Source organism: Apium graveolens, chromosome 10 (genome assembly GCF_009905375.1).
Source record: "Apium graveolens cultivar Ventura chromosome 10, ASM990537v1, whole genome shotgun sequence".
Classification (NCBI taxonomy): domain Eukaryota; kingdom Viridiplantae; phylum Streptophyta; class Magnoliopsida; order Apiales; family Apiaceae; genus Apium; species Apium graveolens.
This window is the reverse complement of record NC_133656.1, coordinates 129,278,611-129,303,018: the sequence shown is the minus strand read 5'-3', so window position 1 is coordinate 129,303,018 and position 24,408 is coordinate 129,278,611.

Below are 24,408 nucleotides of genomic sequence, written 5' to 3'. Positions count from 1 at the left end.
GAATCCAAAACTTCAATCCCTGTTCAAACCTTCATGCTTTCTTTTCATCTGTGTCAACCTGATTCGGCACAAACCTCGCTAACTCAGTAAACTTAGCTTCATACTCAGCCACAGTAAGATCTCCCTGAGTTAAGTTCAAGAACTTGATCTCCATTTGGTTCTTCATATACCTCGGGAAATAATTCTCCAAAAATAGCTTAATAAACCTCTCCCAAGTTATAAACTCACCTCCTTCCAATGCTCGCGTGGATTCCCACCAATAGTTCGCCTCACCCTTTAGAAAGTAACTTACAAACTTGGTCTTCAATTCAGCTCCTTCTCCAACTAGGTCAAAAGCTTTTTCAATCTCTTTAAGCCATGCATTGGCTTCCACGGGGTCAGCACTTCCCTTGAACTCAGGTGGCTTTACAGCTTGAAACTACTTAAAAGTTACTGCAGGTGGTGCTGCTGCTTATTGTTGCTGCTACTGTTGTTGCTGCTGCATAAGATGTAACATCTGTTGATGCAACATCTGTTGCTGCATCGGTCCCAACATCTGGACAATCGCTGGATCTGTACAACTCTCAGTACGATCCTCTCCTAAATTATTCCTCCTCTTTGGTGCCATTATTCTTGTAAGAAAACAAGCAACATATATAGTAATCTGTCAAGCATTATGTCAAATATGTAACAATTCTTTAGCATATCAAAATTTTCAAACATGATCTCTTCTCAAAATATCATAAACTTGCTATCATATTAACATAAGCGACATGATTATCACATAATCCTGCTTATTATCTCGAGAATAATAACACAAATAAAATCAACGAAGAATTATCCAAACCTTTTTAAACCCTTGCTTAAAATCTTAAATAGACCAACAAACGGTGGATGGAGTTGTACCACAACCTTCCAACCTCTTTTTCATCACTTCTTACCATCCTCAAAATCAATAAAATAGCAAAGTAATGACACAAAGGCCAAGAGCTAAACACAAAACAGGGAACATGAACAACTTAACTATAACCCAACCCAATAACCTAAATTTAACCCTAAAAGAGCTAAACTACACGCACTTATCTTATATGATCTTCCTATGACTTATTTATGAAAATCCTAAGCCTGTTTCAGTGACCATAACATGTAGCTCTGATACCAACCTGTGACGCCCTCCAAACCCGGGGTTTAGATTTGGGGGTCACTAGCCAATAAATAAAACCAACATAGGAACAACGGAATAATATAGTAGATATGACCCCTTGCATGCAACTGGATCGATCACAGATTATAGTATGAAACAGACATTAATACAAACCAACTGTTATTACAAACCATAAGTCTAATTAGTTTTACAATTTATTCAAATTTTATTACAAACCTTTATACTATTCAAGCGTCCCAAACTGTCTACCTAGAAAACATACCAAACTATTTACAAGCACTCAACGTCTGATCAAACTTGGAACTCAAGCATGCTCTGGCTTGGCTGAAAGATTAGAATAATAAATAAGTATGAGCGAAGAGATGCTCAGCAAGTGGTATGAAGTTTATAAGTGAACCAAAATAACAATATCTGAGTAAAATCAGAAGCTGATATAAACTTTAAAGTTTAAGCGACATTTTAACAAAACACAATTATGCACTATGTTGTTCCTAATGATCAGTCATGAAACAACACCGGTATTCCACAACCATACTGGAAATCATCATTTAAAGCTATTTGTAATATCAGAATCATCAAACCATTCTTCCATAATCAAAATCGAATTTAACTAATAAAATGAAAAAAATCAAAATAGTTGAATAATCAACCTTAATCAATGATTCTGGTACCAAAAGATCGGCCTCCTCAAGGGCTTCAAATTGTTATATAGAACGTCAATAAAGGATTAGTATAGCTCCCGGAATCACCTGATTTATGTTCAAGAAGAAATTTCACCCCCAAAACCTTGTTCTTGAGTAAATTCTGTTTTTATGAATTTTAATAAAATTAAATGAATAAAATAATTTCTGATCAGCTATTTATATTGTTACAGAAATTAATACCCTAAAATAAATTAAGGATGTTTTTATCCCTAAATTACAATAATTAAGCCCCAAAATAATAATTATGGGGAATAATTTTAAAAACGATAATATACAAAATTAATGTCAAAATTCCCAAAAAATTGCGAATAATTCGAAAATAAAAAAATAAATGGTATTTGAAATACGAATAATTTTATAAAAATAAAACACAGATTTTGTGGAGTTTGACGTCCCGGTGGGGTCCCCGGTTCGCTGATTTTTGAAAAATAAAACGATACTGAAATTAATAGAAAAACCCGAATACGCATAAAATGCATTATAATGTACATAAAATAAAATAAAACGAATATCTCGATAGGGACGCGAATAAATGCAAGTCCAAATTGCAGATCAATTCTTATAATTACAGTTTAAACATATATTAATCAATCGAAAAATTTTCTGGCCCACACATAAACACACATAACACCTGTAACATCTAATATCATGGAAGTAATTACTTTAAATTTATAAAACACATAATATTTATTTATTTAACATATAATATTCAAATAATTTTCCCCGATATTACAATGGCCCTAAGGAGGAGGCAAGCAGGACTTCCAGTATGGGTTTAAAAAACGCAGAGAGCCAGATGGATTTTAGTATGGGTCAAGGTGGAGCCAAAATATCATACAGGGTCGAAGATTTGGAAGGTGTCGAGTTCGATGTGCGAAAGGAGATATTGTTAGGAGTTGTACCACATCATTGTAGGAGTGACAAATTGTTGGTTATTAAGAAGCTAGTAAATCTGTGTGCATAAAGCAGATAATATCATACTAACGGGGCTTTAAATGAGTAATAATCCAATCCCCGTATTTCTTCAATCCTCCCGTAAAATGTCATATCACTCTCTATGGGATTTAAATCCTTAGCACTAGAAATTTGGAAAGTCTTAGCAACTAAAGAGACTCCACTATTTTGAACAACCCTAGCATCATCTCGCTCCTTTATGAAGTATCGGATCCCGTCAACTAGATAGCCATCAAAAGTCAAAATAGTAAATGATGGTTTTCCTGCTAGCCACCTTATCATTTCAGAAACACCTTCGACTTTCTCGTTCAATTCAGTCATAACTTTGTTCTCAAACCAATCAGCAAATAGCCTATTATGCTCCCCAATCATCCACTGAACAGTCTTTTTTTCCTTCATAAATTTTTTTAATCAACTCCTTATGCATCCTTTGAAAATGCATAATTTTTTTGGTTACAAACTAAAATAATGCTTATACAAAATTAATCAAGAAAAGAAAAAGAAAAGTGACTTACTTAATATATGGAAACACTTCACTGTTGTTTAAGAGGACGTATAAATGCACCTCATCTGGTTCTTTCTCTTCAACAGATTTAGCTGTTGCAGCCGATAATGGACCAGAAAGTTTCCCTTGGTCCTTTAGAAGACCGGCAGTTGTGAAACTATTTATAGAAAATTCTGCACGAAATTCTACAGATTCTTCTTTCAAGTATGCTTCGGGTATACAACCTTCTGGAAAATAACGGTTTCGCATGTAAATTTTCAACACTGTATTAAAACGCTCAAATGGATACATCCATATATATATAGAAAACTGGTCCACAAAACGTAATTCCCTGACCAGGTGCACTATCAGATGTATCATTATATGAAAAAAAGAAGGTGGAAATATTTTTTCGAGCTCACATAAGTTTCATAGCACATCGGCTTGCAATTTATCATGTTTTAATACGTCAACAATCTTGTTACATAAAGTTTCAAAAAAGAAGGAGAGTCTTATTATGCTAACTCTAACATTCTTCGGAAGTACAAGACAAATTGTGAACATGAGTAATTCTTGAAGGAGTACATGGAAGTCATGAGACTTCATCCCAAATATCTTTAAATCTGCCATGGATACACAATTTCTGATATTTGACGAATGCCCATATGGCAACTCATTGATGAGAGTGATTTCAGCACTTTTTTTCAGCTTTTGTTAGAGTAAAACTAGAAGGAGGTAGATAAGTTCTTTTTTCTCCTAATACTGGAGCTAAATCAGTCCTAACCCCTATTTCCATCATATATATCCTAGATGCCTCACTATCTTTGGACTTGAACTTTAAATTCAGTAACGTCCCAATTAGACTATCACACATATTTTTCTCAGCATGCATAATGTCAAGGCAGTGACGAATGTGATGAAATTTCCAGTATTCCAACTCAAAAAATACCGACTTCTTGTTCCAAGCACAGTCCACCTTCTTCGACTTATTTACTTCCTTTCCATAAGAAAATGTAATATTTTCTTGTTGTGCCAACACTTCTTGTCCGGAAAGGGGTTGCCTTGGCTGTCCAAACTCTTGTTGACCATTAAAGGATGCCTTCTTCTTCCTGTATGGATGATGCCTAGGCAAATATCGACGATGACCTTAGTAACATATTTTCCTACTATAAGGTAAATAGTTAGCAACGGTATCATTACGACACAATAGACAACCCAAATAACCCTTGTTGAGATAGCCAGACAAACTACCATATGCCGAAAAATCATTAATCATCCATAACAAAGTTGCCCTTAAAGTGAAAAAAGATTTTATGAAAGCATCGTATACATTCGGTTCACCTTCTTCCCAAAGCTTTTTCAAATCATCAACTAACGGTTGTAAGAACACATCAAGGTTGTTACCTGGTTCATATGGACCGGAGACCAATATAGTTAACATCATAAAATTCCTTTTTTTACATAACCACGGAGGAGATTATATGTTACCAATATTACCGGCCAATAAGAATACTGACTGGTCAGCCCATTGTTATGTGGATTAATACCATTAGCCGATAAAGCTAGTCAAAGATTTCTTGGCTCACTTCCGAAGGCAGACCACCTGTAATCGATATTCCGCCAAGAAGGATAGTCGGCAGGGTGGCGCATCTGGCCATCATGAATTCTTTGGTTGGAATGCCATGTCAATAACTCAGTTGTCCAAGAAGATTTAAACATCTGTTTAAATATTGGGATGACCGGAAATTACCACATAATTTTTTCCAGGATTTTATACATTTCTCTACCATCCTTACCCACCTTCCAGCGAGATAGCTTGCACTTTGGACACTCCGAAGCAATCTCATTTACACCCCTGTATAGAACACATTCATTGGGACACGCGTGGAAAGAGTTCTCTTTGCTTTATACACGTTAACAGGTAATGCACTATCCTGAGGTATGAATGAGCCAACTGTAGAGAGAAGATCGCTAAATACGCTATCACTCACACCAAATCTCTCTTTCCAGTTATGTAATTTTAACACCGAATCTAATTTTATACAGTCGCTGCCCTCAATTAAAGGTTGTTGAGCATCAACCACAAACCTCTTAAAATCATGCGAGTCTTTGTTATCACCCCCTGATTTACCCCCCGGATTACGATATGATACTTCACAAACCACATTAGCTTGTGAAGCACCAGCAGGCATCGCTTCCGATACAGTAGCAGGTTCTGATGCAGCTTCAAAGACTGATTTAAATGCATCTGCATTCTGCTCCTCTTCATGAGGGGGAAGTGTGCTACCAATTGACGACCTACCAGTCTTGGATCTGTGCCAAATCCAATCAATATACCCAAGACCGAAACCATTCTCGTAGAGATGACCCCTTATTACTTTGACCGGAAATTTCTTGAAATTAACACATGTACAACAGGGCAAAGTATTTTTTTAGGATTTTTACAATTTTCTTCGGCATAAATCAAAAACTTTTCAACCCCGACTTTATATTCCAACAAATCCCTCTCTTTTGAAATCCAATCTTTCTCCATATTCGTAGGCTAACCTATTTCCTACCTAATATTTATATCAAATATTTAAGAAACAAGCAACATACAATTAGTAATATATATGTATTACTATGTATAATTACCGGCAAAGCAGAGCACGCCACTGATTGATTAAAATAATGAAACGAAACGAAACACAGAACAAAGCAGAGCACGACACTAGACAATAAACATAGAAAATTAATATAATTTATAATGAGCAAAATCAACCACCACCTAACATGATGCTCGTAAAGTATTAGCTTCTATAGGCCAAGAAAACTCTATTCACATGCTAACTAACATTTCTCAAACAAAAATCAGAAATTTTAATTTAAAAGTTCTGTATGTACTTATGTAAGAAATGGGTGATGTGAGCACAAGTCACCTTTCAATTGCTCTAACTTTTCTTATACACTCCCTCTATTAATTCTTTATACTAAAAGGTATTATTTTAGCTACTTTGTTGTTTTATTAAAACTATAAACAACTTATTCCCTCTGTATGTTTTATTCGATCATAACGGATTGCAAGAGTCTGCCGTTTCATTCATTTTCAGAATATAAATCGTATAAATCTACGCTACAATCATATAGCCAAACGTACAAGTTCTGCTTGATTAACTAGAGGTTGAATAATTCAAGATTGATTATACAAGAGTATATATATACAAGAGTACTGCAAATTTATAACACCACACAACTTTATATTAGTTTTAATAAAGTACTTACTCAAAGATTACATTCCCAAAATCAAAATTAATTATTATTCCTTTTCAGTAATCTGCATTATACTATAAAAAAATCCGCATTATCTAAATTGATTGTTATACTAAGTATTGATTTTGTAGTACAAGACAGGGCATGCATTATAGTGTTCAAATTATACTATAAATTCCTATCATTTTATATACGTTTACATATATAAAAATTATAAGTAAATTGAAAATAACAAAATAATATCATTTAAACAAAATAAATTAAATAAAGACACAAGCATAAGCAACTCAGTTCCATACTACAGAATATGTAACAAGCAACTCAAACAAGCAGAGATGCAGATGCTTAAACAAATAAAAAATTAAAAAATTAGGGTCTCAAATTGAAACCCCCAATTCTAAAATTAGGGTTTAAAACTTACCTAATTCAAGCTTTAACCTCCAGCTTAGCTTCAATCTCCGACTTGAACTGAAACCTTAAACTCCGAGTTGAAATCCAACTCTGACTCCGACTTCGACTTTGACTCAATGCAATGCAACTCTGAATTCGACTTGGACTCTATGCAATGCAACCTTGGTGAAATGAGAGCAACCCCCAAATCTACAGAGCACATAGTGGGAAATATTCTTTGTGAAATGAGAGTACAATGAGAAAAATGTTCTTGGTGAAATGAGAGATGAAAGATGAGAGAAAACATTTTTTGTTTTTTGTTTTTTGTTTTTTGTTTTTTTAATAAAAAAGAGGGGGAAGATGTGGGTGAAAAAAGGGGGGAGAATTTTACTAAGTCAAAAAATAAGGGGAAAACACATGGAGGGAATGAATTATTTGGTTAAGGGGGAAACGAGGAAGGTGCGTTGATTAATTTTTTTAAAACAGACATATAACGTTGGTTGGGCTAAAAAACTGATGTTTATAACAATAAAAGACATCGGTTTCCCAAAACTGATGTAGAAAACACCTTTTTCATCGGTCACAAAAGCAACCGATGTCTAAGAGACGATGTCTATTCTACTTTTTCTAGTAGCATCCTCACAAAACTACTCTCTTTATTCATAACAATTTCATGAACAATTCATAAACCACCATACCCCTTAACTTTTCTGAAATCACCGATGGTTTAAAAAGATTTCTTGAAAACCCCAATAGAATTTTACACTCCACTTTTCTTTATGGCCAAAACATCATTACCCGAAAATGTATCAAAACACAAGGACTTGGAATTTATTGAAAGATAGCCATCGGAAATGAGATATTTAAAAAGGTTAGTGTAGAGTTTCATGAAAAATATATGAATTTTGGTGGACGTGAATCTAAAATCTTATTGTTCGAGCATATCTGTTAAACTACAATCGGCTTCGCAAGCTTGCAAATAGGATTGCAAGCATTTGTTTATTAAGAAAAAATTAAAAATATGGACTTTCCAAGATGAGATATACGGTGTCCAAACTTCTTCTCTCGATTTTATTTTTCTAATAAATTTAATATCTCTTTAATTATTGGGAAATGCTTGCTTCTTACCTTTCCTATATGAACATACAATGTAATTTGAAATATGTTATTTATATGTTTGACTTGCATGGTTCCCTTGACGAGGTGACTGATTGATCATCATTTGGTTCTTGCTACTACTCCATGTTGATGTGGTAAACTTGACCCTAACTATGAGTAAGTCATTCTCTTTTATGTATTTCTATAAGTATTTTACAAGAAATTTACATGTTTAATTTTTCCTATTCAATTTTACCTGTCATTTTTTATTTTTTTCTTAAATGGATGTAGCTTGAATGAAGAAGTAATAAAACTGAATTACAAGATCAGTTTGAAGATATTGACATATGTCAACCGAATATTGAAGAGTGTCAAATCACTGGTAGTTGATATAACATTCACGATGACTCCAATTTAGTTACAATCTTATGTGAGTTCCGTTAGTTCATCTAAAAAATGCATTAGTTTTTCTTTATTATTTACCATTATTCCAATAAAATTATTATATTTTTTTTTGCTCTGCTTTTAGTTTGTATAGATTTCTGTCATTGAGTTAGTTCCCCTAAATTTCAACTTATTTGTCAAATATGTTTGTATAGATTCTTGATACTATACCCCTGAGAGTGGTCTTTTCTTTTGGTTAAGTTAGTTCATTAAAGATATTAATTTATGTTATTTTAAACATATACATTTACTAACTGTAATATAAAACTAACTGCATAAATACTATGCAAGAATACAAAGATAATTTATTCAAATTACTTTATATAAGATATAAATAAATTACATCGTTCAAGAAAAATATTGATGTTCTTCTTGGATTCTTCTCAAGAACAAGTTCTGGAGTTTGGCTTATAGAGAGAAATTATATTACAATATGAACCTCCTATCTGTTACACACAACTAATACTGGGATGTGCACTCTATATATAAAATTGTTAGAACTAAACTGATATGCTAAGATACAGAATGGTAATATATGCTTTAAACTGCAACTGCGATTACTTGACTAGAATAAAAGATTACAGAGGTTATTAAATAGAAACACCTATCAACTAAACTCCTTCAAACCAGGACATGATCCTAATATAACTCCACCTTCTCCTAACCACCTATGACTACTACAACGTACACATTGATTTATTCAAACATAATAAAACTCTTCAAATAAATAAAAACATGTTTAAAAATAACTCCAACATGCTCCCGCTTAATTTTAAACACGTTCCAGATTCTTGACTCCAAGCAAACTTCGCATCTGTTCAAACTTTGCAGCAGACAGGGCTTTTGTCAATATGTCGGCACGTTGTTCACTGGTCTTGATGTGTTTAATCACTATTAATCCCTGCTCGACACAATCTCTTATGAAGTGATAACGCACATCAATGTGCTTGCTTCTACCATGAAAAACAGGATTTTTCGCAAGATCTATAGCAGATTTGTTGTCAATATAGAGTACAACTGGACCAGCCTTGATATTCATGATCTGACTCAGCACTCTTTGGAGCCATATACCTTGGCGAGAAGCAGTGGTAGCAGCCATAAACTCTGCTTCACATGAGGATAATGCTACACATCTTTGTTTCTGAGAAACCCATGTAATCAAGCTCTCGTCAAGATAGAACGCCATTCCACCCGTGCTTTTTCGATCCTCGATACTACCAGCAAGATCACTATCAGAAAAGCCAGACAGTAAATAATTCCCCTTACCTTTTGTGTAGACCAATCCATAGTGCAAGGTACCCTTCAATTATCGGCAAATTCGCTTTACTACGTTTAAATGCATCACCGTGGGTTTCTCCATGTAATGACTGACTATTCCTACCGAAAAAGCTATGTCAGGTCGTGTATAAACCAGGTACCGTAATCCTCCTACCAGGCTTTTATAATGAGTTGAATTCACAGCTTCTCCAGCTCTGTCCGCATCAATCTGTAATTTTAACTCCATGGGGTACTTTACAGAGTTACACTCACTTAAACCAGCTCGTTGCAGCACCTTCTTTGCATACGCTGTCTGCTTTATCTCTATACATCCCTTGTGTTGCTCAACCTCCAATCCCAGGTAGTAAGATAACTTGCCAAGGTCAGTCATTTTCAATTCATGATTCATCTCCCCCTTGAATTTGACAATGGCTGAAACGGAAGTACCAGTGATAAGTAAATCGTCCACATAGACACCAACAAGTAACGAATCAGTTCCATTTTGCCGGGTGTAAACAGCATGTTTGTAAGGGCATTTAATGAAACCCAAACGAAGTAGACACTTGTTTAGTTGAGCATACCAGGCTCGAGGTGTCTGACATAGACCATAGAGAGCTTTTAGAAATTTATAGACCTTAGTCTCAGAGCCTGCTTTCACATAACCTTTGGGCTGAGCAACGTACACTTCTTCATCGAGAACTCCATTCAGAAAAGCGGATTTAACATCGAGGTGGTGAACCTCCCATTCATTTTTAGTAGCAAGAGCTAGAAGGAGACGCACCGTTTCCAATCGAGTCATTGGGGAAAAGACTTCGTTGTAGTCAATACCATGTTGTTGTGTATAGCCTTTCGCCACCAGGCGTGCTTTGTGTTTGGTGATGGCACCTGAAGTATCTCGTTTTAATTTAAACACCCACTTGAGATCGATGGCCTTGTGACCTTGTGTTAAATCTGTAAGCTTCCAAGTCTGGTTCTTCTCAATTATATCAATTTCTGTATCCATTGCTGCACGCCAAGCTTCATCTTTGATGGCTTGCCCAAAAGTGACAGGTTCGTCTACACCAGACAAGAGTAGTTCTTCTTCGAGCTCAACAACCTCAGTAGTATCGTAGATATCAGCAAGAGTCTGAAAACGTTATGGTTCACTTTCAGGTGTAATAGAACCAGTTCCAGATGTAACAGAACCAGTGACAGAGCTTGGTGAAGAGGGCTGGGACAGAGATGGTGGTGTGAGAGGTTCTACACTGTCATTCTCAGGACCGAGGTCAGGAAAAACAAGAGACTGTGTGGGCACTTCTGTGTCATGACTTGAAACAGACCAATTCCAGCCTTTTGATTCATCAAACACCATATTGCGCAAAACGTGAATACGCCCTGAGGTGGGATCATATAGGCGGTATGCCTTTGTCCCTGATTCTATCCCAAAATGTACTAATACACGACTTCGATCATCAAGTTTTCGAGTGAATACTGATGGAATCTTCATATACCACATACAGCCAAAAATCTTTAAGTCTGCAACACTTGGTTTATGCCCAGACCAAGCTTCATGAGGAGAGATTTGTGAGAGAGAGCGTGTAGGTAATTTATTGAGCACATAAACAGCGTGCTTTACTGCTTCTCCCCAAAACTGTGCTGGTACAGCCCTTTTCTTTAATAGACTTCTGGCCATAACTGTCACAGTACGGTTACGACGCTCTACAACACCGTTTTGCTGCGGTGTGTAGGGTGCCGTAAAATGCCTGAGAATGCCTGAATCTGCACAGAAATTTTCGAATTCTTTGGAGCAAAACTCGCCTCCACGGTCAGTACGAAATACTTGTATAGTTGTTTTTGTACCATTCTCAACTAACAGTTTAAATCATTTAAAACAACTTAAGGCTTCATCTTTAGTTTTTAGCATGTAAACCCACATCATACGACTGAAGTCATCAACCAAGAGCATAAAATATTTGTTACCAGCAGGGGTGGGAGGTGAGATAGGTCCACATAAATCACCATGTATTAATTCTAATACAGATTTAGCAACAAAATTTGAATGAGAGAAAGGCTTACGTTGTTGTTTTGTGAGAAGGCAGGTGCTACAGAGGTCTTTTGGCAAATGGATTGTGGGAAAATCATACACCATTCTGTTTCTTGCCATCAACTGCATAGCTTTGAAATTAACGTGCCCAAGTCTTGAGTGCCAAAGCCAAGTTTCCTCTTCCCCTTTTGTCAGCAAACACATCTCCTTGTTGTTTTTGATATGAATCTTATAAAGACGATTTGTAGACCTCTGTACGTGCATCATGAGTCGGCCACAACTATCGTAAACCCACAAACTTTCCCCATTCAAAACAACTCGGTAGCCTTCTTCTGAAAGCCGACCCAGGCTTATGATGTTACTACGTAGAGTAGGGATATAGTAAATACCATGAAGCTTCCTGATTTCTCCGTTCTTGCAAACCATGTTAATTGTCCCTTTTCCCTCAATTTGTACCAATGAACCATCACCAAATTTGACCTGTCCTTGCTTTGATCTGTCCAAACTCTCGAACTTGTCATGACATCCAGTCATATGGTTACTCGCACCGTTATCGAGATACCACATGTTTTCTGCAACCTCCTTTTCATTCGAATTTTCACCTTCACTTAGCAAAATCACGCCATCTACGTCATTATCAGTCATGGCCATCAAAAGAGCAAGTTCATCATCGGTAGCTTGAGTTAGATTTGCCTCACCACGCTGCACCCTGTCCCTTTTAGGCTTTCTACACTCCCCTGCGAAATGTCCATATATTCCACAATTAAAACACTTAACCTTACTCATGTCAATTCTGTCATGACTTCTTTGGTATCCACCTCGACTTGATCGTTGCAGCCACTCTTCTCGCGTAAGCAGGAGCTTTCCATTTGTGGCTTCATGTTTCGACCATTCTTCTTCAGTCATCAAAAGTTGATGACCCTCCTTGCTCTCCACCTGTCCCGAAAGACGTTCCTCATGAGCTTTTAAAGAGCTGATTACTTCCTCAATGGACATTGTTTCAACGTTTCCAAACTGCTCAATAGCTGAAGCAATCTGTAGAAACTTTGTTGGCACTGCCCTTAGTATCTTTTTGACAACATACTCTTCTCCAATTGATTCACCGAGTGCCCTGATCTTCGCGACCAAGCCATTCAATTTCAAGCAAAAATCATCCAACTGTTCTGAATCTTTCATGGTTAATGACTCAAACTCAGCCTTGAGAGTTTGTGCCTTAGCCTTTTTTACTCTGTCAGCACCCAGAGAAGCCGTTTTAATAGCCTCCCACACGTCTTTTGCAGTCGTATGTCCTGCTAGCATCAACAACAATTCTTCAGAGATAGATTGATAAATTATCGTCATAGCCCGCTTGTCTGCCTTGTTCTCAACGACGGTCTTTGGGTCTTTGGGCTCTACTGCTTCCCACACATTGTATGCCTCCAAGAATACCTTCATCTTCATAGCCCAGGTGGTATAGTTGGTTTTAGTGAGCATTGGGTAGCTTATGCCGATTTGCCCTTCCCTTCCTTTGCTTGACTCTGCCATTGACTATTTTTCTCGATCGTAGAGGACGAATGAGTGTGTTCAGAGCTCTGATACCAGATGTTAGAACTAAACTGATATGCTAAGATACAGAATGGTAATATATGCTTGGAACTGCAACTGGGATTACTTGACTAGAATAAAAGATTACAGAGGTTATTAAATAGAAACACCTATCAACTAAACTCCTTCAAACCAGGACATGATACTAATATAACTCCACGTTCTCCTAACCACCTATGACTACTACAACGTACACATTGATTTATTCAAACATAATAAAACTCTGCAAATAAATAAAAACATGTTTAAAAATAAGTCCAACAAAAATAATGTATTACAAGGTGTGCACACCCATTTGCAGTAAACTGTCATATTCTGCAAGGCCAAACGTTGCAAGGAGACCCTTGGAAGCTTTTCAGGACCACTTTATTCTTCCATACGTCCTCTTTTTTTTATGGGTATTTATTCTTTTCTTTCTCTCCAAGTTTAACTATAGGCTTGATACATGTGCATGGACCATCTCCATGTACAATATGCTATTGTGATCCATTTCTCCTTTTATGGTAAATTTGTAAATATATCAAGAACTTTGCTTTGCTTGACCTGATGATATAGTTCACTTTGAACTTCATGATCTTGAATAACTCTGACTTCTCGATGCATTATGTTTTTTTGACATCAGGGTATAACATAAAGTTAAACTTCTCCATCTAGAGTGATATAGACCAAATTTGAACTTGAGGATATGGCTGTGAATCAAACATTACTACTGGGATTTGATGAACTTAACTACATACGTCTTCTAGAATTCACAATATAGGACTTAGAGAATTCCTCTAACTTATTAACTTCAAAAATTCTTCTTCCCTCAATTTGGTGCTCCAACCATCTTCATTGAACTTCTTTCAAATTTAATTATTCTATATCTATTATATACAAAACTGTAAGCTCTTTAAAGATTCTGAACTTTCTAAAAGGAAAACAAGACATGTGCAAAACAAACCTATCAGTAGTCCAAATGGTTGACTCTATTTGGCCATGTAAAGTGATATTGTGAGTTGAGTTGGCTTGTTATGATGGTATAGCCTAATAATAACTTATAATTCATAATCTCCTTAGGCTTAGTGATTGTTTAAGATTTTAGATGTCTATACTATGAACCATGACCCTTTACCCTTCTTCCACATTCATTTTCTAAATAAAAATTTAAAGAAAAAAAATCAAAGTATTTATCCCATAATTTTTTATGAAAATTTGTACTTTGGTCATTTTTTATTTAAAATCTTAACGTAAATTTATAAAATTAGTTATGCTATATTTACTTGTATGGAGAAATTATTTATATTTTTAATTAGTAATGTTATATGTATTTAAGATAAATGATTTGTATGATGATTTCCTTTATTTAAATCTACAAGATATTTTCTAGCTGTGATATTATGGTAGGTGAACCATTTATTTTTTTCCTCATGCTTTTTTACCTTTTTTATTGTTTTGGAGTAGGAAAAAATCTTACTGGTATCAAACTTAATTAGAGATAAGCATTTATTCCTTTGCTCTTCAAATAATGAATTAAAGATTCTTTTCAACATATATTCTTACAATAAATTAATGATTTTTTCCCATATACTCTAATTTTCTTTTCTATATGCCATAATATTTGTTTTACATACTATGCCTTTATTACGATTAATTCAAAATTCTTTTTCTATATACTCTATTTTTTTAACAGAGAAATCAAGAATCTTTTATTTTAAAATTTAATATATAATCTTGATATTTCTTTTGTGTGATCTTGAAAGGTGTATATTGCAATCTTGTATAAAATGGAATTGGGAAGAGATTTGAAAGATGAGAAGAATATATTTTTTGGAAGAGAAAGAGATGTTGATCAGATGTAAGTTTTTTTTGTCTTTGAAAAAACAATGTAAGTTATACTTATATATACACACATATTAACTAAGCATTACATTATTTGCTTTTATATTATATCTCTAATTCACCATTTGAATTTATTTGATTTGGAAATTTTTAGGGTGAATCTATACATTTATGATTATTTGAAGAAAGAGGGATTTGAGAAGACTGCTGAAATTTTTTCCAAAGAAGCAAATGTTAAGAAGTCTCAATGTAAGTGTCTTTCTTCTTATATATATGATTATATCTTTGAAGTGAAAGAATAGTTTTAGAAACATATTTAATTGAATGGTGCCTCCTCCATTTTAAGTATAATATGTGCCAATTTTCTTGAAGAGTCATTTTATACTCCTCTTTCCCTAATGTAAATTACTGTTGTTCTTGGCATAGTGATGAATCACAGTTATAGTTTGCTGAAGGAATCGTGGGTTGTATTCTGGCTTGAGGGGAATCCACAATCACCTGCACAGGTTTTATAGTAATATCATTCATGAATTTTAAATCATAAATAAATAATTATTTTATGTACATGTGAGTCTCAATTCAAGATCTTATATATGCAATCAAGTTAATACAATTCATTTTCAGTCTCATGTGAAAAAAGCCACACTGATGCTACAATCACTGCAAATATCTCAGAAAGGCTCACCACAAAATGTGAGTCAATTTTAACTTTGTCTTGTTTTCTTTTTTATCTTATTCATGTGCTTTACTCATGCCCAAAAATGTTTGGTGATCAAATTAGCAACATATATTTACATTTTTTTAAAATTATGCATATGAATTATGTTTCCACTTGCAACAACGATGTTATCTTATTATGTTTTCCGGATATTATTTTCACCACTATTTAATTCTTTCCCCAAGTATATTCTTACATATGATCTTTTCATGTAAAATTCGTGAATTATCGATTGCATGTGTCCTTATAGTTCGATAACAAAGGATTAAACACATGACATGTTATCAGAAATTTATAAGAAATGTGTGGTCTCCATCAATGTAAGAAAGGAACACACAATCTAATGACAAGGGAATAGCCTTAATTAAGATAAATCAATTTCATTTAAAATATTTTCCAAGGTAAGAGAACACAAGACTTAAAATAATTCACATTTTAAAAAAAATATAATCAAAAGGTGTAGTGAGACTGAGCATTGTATTTTGATTTCCCCACTCCTCTTCACACTATGTTGCGCTTTGCTCATAAGCTATTATTTTGCATATCGGTACATGCTTTATTTTCATATATATTTGATTCTACATTAATCGCTCATTGGGCAACTAAGCTAGATATATATTTGAAGAAAATGTAAATTGCTCCCTGCTTGGAAAAGAGTTGGAGACATACACTATTCTATATCGTGTCTCATGCTCAAGTCTCCAACTTTTCATTGATATAGTAGACTTAATTATGATATTCTCCAATTTTTAGTAATGATAAAAAAGTAAACGAACTAAATAGCATTTTCTGCAGCCATTTCTACCCAAGAATCTAACCGTGCCTAAATTATTAAATAATGTTCTTTCGATTGATTGTAGTGGAATCCAAGTTGTTTAAAATGCAATTCTACCCAATAATCTCGCAGTGCCTAAATTGTTAAATAATATTTTTTCCATTGATTGTAGTGGAATCAAAGTTGTTTAAATGTAATTATCTTGTAGTTATTGTTTTAAGCAAGATAGACTCTCTAATATTCTGGTAATTAAAATTTCATTTAATTTTTAGTAGAAAAAAATTGAAGAAAACAAGGATCATTCATGGTAGTTGGAGTACATGCACCGGTAAGTGACATACATATTTTTTGTGTAGCTAACATGTTTTAAATTAAACTGTTATTATATGTAATGATATATACATTCACAACCCCGTGTATCCTTGTTCCTCAATGAAGTGCCAACTACATTTTTTGAGTTGATGGAGCAAAAAGTCGATGAACGGGAAAGAGTTACAATTGTACTATATATACCTGTTAGGATCTTAATTTGTTTCATTGTTTCATTACTATACGCGTTTAGATCTCAGATGAATCCATATCCACTACGTTCTAGTGGGAACTTTTTAATTTGATAGGGATATCTGTGTTTGAAAGATTTTATTTCCATTGATATTACTAAGCATGGGTTTATATTTTCCTATATTTACATAAAGCATGATATCTGCAGTTAAGTATTTTTGATAGCCTGGTAGATTTATTGTGTTGTATGCTTTCTGACTTTACGTTCTTACGTCCATCTCTTGTATTGCATCATATTGAAATTGTCGTAAGTCATCGCGGCTATGAAAAATACCATATTTTGAGACAAATCTGGGAAAACTTGATGTTTTCAAACCGCACTCTTTGATATTTCCATGTTCCTATATCTCTCACATATATTTTATCAAATAATGCACTGGGGCTAAAAAATATGCCCATTTTTTCATTACAATGCACGTAAATGGTTTGCACAAAACGTATTAGCACATGCACGTTGGCAATCCAGTGAAGTAGTGTTAAACTTGTTGGTTAACTTCAAAGAACGTGTTAATATTGATGCTAGCTCAAGCAAATTAAAGCAAGTTGTTGTGTCTTCGCCTTCCATGTTTAGAATCAACCAACTATCAAATGTTGCTTAAACTGATGTTGGCCCAACACAGGGTTGAACGCAAACAAAGCCATTAGCCCCCCAAATAATCCCCACATCTGCCTAATTCCTTCCAGGACATGGTCTCGGTAGATAAACTTTCACAGATGCCAAATAATAAGCGAAAGAAATTTAAGAAAAGAGTAGTTTGGGGATCTCCCTAACTCAGTCGTCCACTTGAAATTTTTTTATGATTGATTTTTGTTTGTTTAATGTGAGATGACTCGATAATAAAGTATCTTTTAAAAAGGATTTTATTGCAATAATGAAGTCTCTCTTTTTGCTTTTTTAAAGACTAGAGTTCAAGAATCTACTGCTATATCTTGAGATACTTCGTTAGCAATCCACATTAAATGGAGTTTCAACTATAATGGACGTATTTCGTGTTAGAATTCAAACTCTTCCATAATTTGAAATAAATAACATACAGCTGGGTTATAGATGTAGTAATATGAAGGAAAGAAAATAAGAGCAGCAACCAGAAGTTAATTCCTAAAAATATGGTGGGCACTAGATTACCAATACATGCAAGGTGGCGTGTGTAATAAATTATGGTGATAGTATTCAAGGTTGACACTACACCAGGCACCAGCTATATATCCAGCAACAGAGAAGCATATATTATGGTAGGCAACCTGCATGCATGGTCAAGAATTCATACAAGAGATGTGATGAAGTCTCCCTTGAAATGCGTAGCATATAACAGTTGTTCAACATTAGAAGGCTGGGTTGTCAAGATAAGGTCTGAAGGCTGGCAATAATTATAGATACGTAAAATATGGTAGGCTGCATGTTAAGTTAGTCAGTATTGTAGGCTGGTAAAAGTCTATGTAGTAATAAATAGTAGTGATGTAAGCCCTGATGTAATGCATGCATATATGAAGCCTATAAATAGGCTGGTCCTCTCTAAATGTAATAGAATACACAGAAGTGAGTTTGTAAAGCAACAGAGAGAAAGAAATAAGGCCGTAGCCTTGTGTCAAGCTGTAGCTTTGTGGTTGTGAGATTTAAAATAAACTTGGTGTTTGTTTCAATATCAAAGATATACAGTGTGTGTTTGAGTCATATCAATTTGATCTATATTAAGCCCAAGCCCATATACGCTTCCAACAAGTGGTATCCGAGCCAGCGTTCCGTTCAAGAAAATGGCGAATATGGTGCAACCAAATATTCCAAAATTGACGTCCACAAATTACGGGAATTGGAGTATCCAAATGAAGGTGTTACTCGGTTCCTACGACAATTGGGATATTGTCGAAAGTGGGTTTAACGAGCCCGCAGATGCAACCGCTGAAGCAGCACTTCCAAATGCCGAGAAGATGGCGTTAAAGGAGTCCCGTAAAAAGGACAAAAAGGCGTTGTACACATTTTTTCAAGGTGTTGATGAATCTACCTTTGAAAAAATTTCAGAAGCAAAAACAGCAAAAGATGCGTGGGAGATTTTGCAGAAATCATTCCAAGGCGTGGAGAAAGTAAAAAAGGTGCGGCTTCAAGTTCTACGCGGGGAGTTCGAAAATATAAAAATGAAGACCTCAGAAAATATTAGTGAATATGTTACGCGTTTGAAAATGATGACAAATGAGATGAAGAGAAACGGAGAAAGTCTCGATGATGTTCGGGTCATGGAAAAATTACTCCGCTCATTGACAAGAAAATTTGACTATGTCGTTACTTCTATCGAGGAGTCAAAAGATTTGTCCACAATTTCTATTGATGAGCTAGTTGGTTCACTTCAAGCCCATGAGCAGCGGATGAACCAGTATGATGATACAAGCCATTTAGAAAAGGCATTGCAAAGTAAGGTGTCCATTGGTGAAAGTTCAAGCAGTAGCAGTTCTGGTCATGGAAGAGGTGGCTTTAGAGGTGGCTACCGTGGTGGAAGAGGACGTGGAAGACAGTCCTTCAACAGAAGCCAGAACACTGAAGGTTATCGTCCATCTGGACGTGGTCAGAATTTTAGAGGTCGAGGACGAGGAGGATTTCAACGAGGTGACAAGTCTCAATTTCAGTGCTATAATTGCAATAAATTTGGCCATTTCAGTTATGAATGTAGATCACCGAAAGTGGAAGAAAGAAGTCATTTTGCAGCAGCAAAAGAAGATAAAGATGTTGGCACTGCTATGTTCCTCACTTATAAAGGAGACGAGGAGAGCAAGAAAAATGTTTGGTATCTTGACTCTGGTGCGAGCAACCACATGACAGGCCACAAGGATTTATTTACGGAGATAGACGAGACCATCAGCGGAGAAGTTACGTTTGGTGATTCATCGAAGATTCCAGTCAAAGGCAAAGGTACAATTACGATTGTATTGAAGACTGGTGAGAAAAAGTTTATTAATGATGTTTACCATATACCTGCTTTGAAAAGTAACATCATCAGTCTTGGCCAACTTGTGGAGAAAGGATATTATATACAGATGCAGGATAATTCTCTCGTCATCAGGAATCAGGATCGAGAATTAATTGCAGATGTGGAGATGTCAAAGAATCGTTTGTTTACACTTGATATGCAGACGAAGGCGCAGAAGTGTTTAAAGTCGGTCAATAAAAATGACTCGTGGTTGTGGCATTTAAGATTCGGTCATCTTGGATTTTCTGGCTTGAAATTATTGTTAAAAACAAAGATGGTGGACGGTTTGCCAGAAATAAATGAACCAGAAAATTTGTGTGAAGCATGTGTTAAGGGGAAGCAACACAGACAAAGTTTTCCCGTTGGAAAATCATGGAGAGCCAGGAGGCCACTGGAGATTGTTCATACAGATATTGCTGGTCCATTTGATATTCCGTCACTTGGAGGTAACAGGTATTACCTAACATTTATTGATGATTTTAGCAGAAAAAGTTGGGTGTATATCCTGAAAGAAAAGTCAGAAGCTCTTGATAAATTCAAGGAGTTCAAAGCGTTGGCGGAGAAACAAAGTGGTCATTATTTGAAGACACTTCGATCAGACAGAGGAGGAGAGTATACCTCAAATCTCTTTAGAAGTTTCTGTCGAGCACATGGAATTAATCATCAGCTAACAACGGCATACACTCCTCAACAAAATGGTGTTGCAGAAAGAAAGAATCGCACTATTCTTGACATGGCAAGGAGCATGGTCAAAGCAAAGCATATGCCGAGAACTTTCTGGGCTGAAGCCGTTCTATGTGCAGTTTATTTGTTGAATCGTTGTCCAACTAAAAGTGTCAGAAACAAAACTCCAAATGAAGCATGGAGTGGTAGCAAACCATCTGTTGGACATCTCAGAATTTTTGGGTGCATTGCATATGCACATGTTCCAGATCAGAAAAGGAAGAAGCTGGATGATAAAGGCGAGAAGTGCATCTTTACCGGATATGACAAAAGAAGCAAGGCGTACAGACTCTACAATCCCCTCACGAAGAAATTAATCATTTCTCGAGATGTTGAGTTTGACGAATCAGATTATTGGAGATGGAGCGAGGAAGAAAGAAAAGTTGCTGGTTTGTTTTTTCAGGATGAAGATGATGACGGTGATGACACCAATGTTCAAGATGATGGAAATAATGATCCAACTCCTTCACAAAGTCCAAACCAACAAACTCCTGCCTCGACACCATCGAGTTCAGGAAGCAGCAATAGCAACAGTTCAGGGGGAGCACCAAGAAAAATGCGGAGTCTAAATGATATCTATGATGCAACAAGTCCGGTACAAACTACCTTTGATTATTCATTGTTTTGCTTAATGGCTGAGTGTGATCCCGTTACATTTGAAGAAGCTTCTGAAAAAAGCAAATGGAATAAAGCAATGGATGAAGAAATTGGTGCAATCAAGAAGAATGATACTTGGGAGCTCACAACTCTTCCAGAAGAACACAAAGCAATTGGTGTCAAATGGGTCTACAAGACAAAGACCAACCAAGACGGTGAAGTGGAAAAGCACAAGGCAAGGTTGGTGGCTAAAGGCTACAAGCAGAGATATGGGATTGACTATGATGAGGTATTTGCTCTGGTTGCAAGAGTTGATACCATAAGACTTCTTACAGCAATCGCAGCTCAGAATCAGTGGAAGATATATCAGATGGATGTGAAGTCAACATTCTTGAATGGTTATCTTGAAGAAGAAGTCTATATCGAGCAACCACCGGGATATGTTCAGAAAGGCAAGGAAGATAAAGTCTACCGACTAAAGAAAGCACTGTATGGTTTGAAGCAAGCTCCGCGAGCATGGAACACAAGGGTTGATGAATATTTCCAGAAAAATGGTTTTGTGAAGAGTCCCTACGAGCATGCACTTTACACGAAAACAAATTCAGGGGGAGATATTATGATCGTGTGCTTATACGTGGATGACATGATTTTTACTGGAAACAACCCTGGTATGTTTGATGATTTTAAGAAAGTTATGACTAACGAATTTGAGATGACAGATATTGGTCAAATGTCTTACTTTCTTGGAGTCGAAGTCAAGCAAAGCAAAGATGGGATCTTTATGTCGCAGAAAAAGTATGCTGAGCAGATTTTAAAGAAATTCAGAATGGAGGAATGCAAGTCGGTGAGCACACCAGCAGAAGCAATCATAAAGCTCAGAATTGATTCAACAAGGAAGTCGGTAAATCCGACGTTGTTCAAAAGTCTGGTTGGAAGTCTAAGGTACCTAACTTTTACTCGTCCAGATATCATGTATGGGGTTGGACTAGTTAGTAGGTACATGGAGAAGCCGAAGCAAGATCACTTCATGGCAGCTAAAAGAATTTTGAGGTACATAAAAGGAACACTCGATCATGGTCTATTTTATACACACTCTCAGGATTCAAAATTAGTTGGTTACTCAGATAGTGATTATGGTGGTGATTTGGATGACGGGAAAAGCACTTCTGGATATGCTTTTCATATCGGTTCGGCGATATTTTCGTGGTCATCAAAGAAGCAGCAAACAGTTGCTCTCTCAACATGTGAGGCGGAATACATCGCAGCAGCAGCATGCGCGTGTCAAGCTATGTGGCTAGGCTACATATTGGGAGAGTTAAAACTTGGCAAGGAAGATCCGGTTACTATTTACGTGGATAATAAATCTGCTATTTCTCTAGCGAAAAATCCAGTGTCACACAGTCGAAGCAAGCACATCAATATTAAATATCATTTTATTCGAGAACAGGTGAATGACAAAATTGTGGAATTGGTGCACTGCAGGACTGAAGAAAATTTAGCGGATATATTTACGAAGCCATTGAAGCCGGAAGTATTTCACAAAATGAAGATGAAGCTCGGAATGCAAAGTCGAGTTTGAGGGGGAGTGTTAGAATTCAAACTCTTCCATAATTTGAAATAAATAACATACAGCTGGGTTATAGATGTAGTAATATGAAGGAAAGAAAATAAGAGCAGCAACCAGAAGTTAATTCCTAAAAATATGGTGGGCACTAGATTACCAATACATGCAAGGTGGCGTGTGTAATAAATTATGGTGATAGTATTCAAGGTTGACACTACACCAGGCACCAGCTATATATCCAGCAACAGAGAAGCATATATTATGGTAGGCAACCTGCATGCATGGTCAAGAATTCATACAAGAGATGTGATGAAGTCTCCCTTGAAATGCGTAGCATATAACAGTTGTTCAAGATTAGAAGGCTGGGTTGTCAAGATAAGGTCTGAAGGCTGGCAATAATTATAGATACGTAAAATATGGTAGGCTGCATGTTAAGTTAGTCAGTATTGTAGGCTGGTAAAAGTCTATGTAGTAATAAATAGTAGTGATGTAAGCCCTGATGTAATGCATGCATATATGAAGCCTATAAATAGGCTGGTCCTCTCTGAATGTAATAGAATACACAGAAGTGAGTTTGTAAAGCAACAGAGAGAAAGAAATAAGGCCGTAGCCTTGTGTCAAGTTGTAGCTTTGTGGGTGTGAGATTTAAAATAAACTTGGTGTTTGTTTCAATATCAAAGATATACAGTGTGTGTTTGAGTCATATCAATTTGATCTATATTAAGCCCAAGCCCATATACGCTTCCAACATTTCGGTGGGATGGGATGATTCTATGTGGAATGTCTCAGGTATTTTGAAAAAAGCTCAAAGTATTTCTTTTTTAGCTAGGCGGAATGATCTTCAAAGGTCTCCCTTTTCTATTTCTTTATTAATTTTTATGATGAATATTATCTCTTGTAGATGGCTATTGAATTACTTGCATGACTTTTCTCATTCTTTTGGTGAGGGTTCTCCAGAGATTTTGTGTGATGATTTTAATGACATTAGTGATAGTATCCTCATGCTTAACTTCAGTAGCATTTATGCAAGCTTCAGCCACCACTGCTTCTAATATATGTTCGACACATGAGTTCACTGTCATAAGATTACTGATGCAAGTTCTGTCATCAGGTATCTGAACAACTATTTCAGTCTTCTGTTTTTTATTTTTTGGGCATAGTGCTTCATGAATCTCACAACTAGTAGGAAAATTTGAACACGGATTACACTTATTTATTTGATTACCCTCTCTATAGTAATCTTCCCAGCTGTAGCCATTGAGTAAAGATAGATCATCATTATTCTCTGTACCCACTACGAGTCCCAAAAGCTATTACTGCTGTTATGTTTCTTGCTAACAACATTTTCATTTATATGTTGC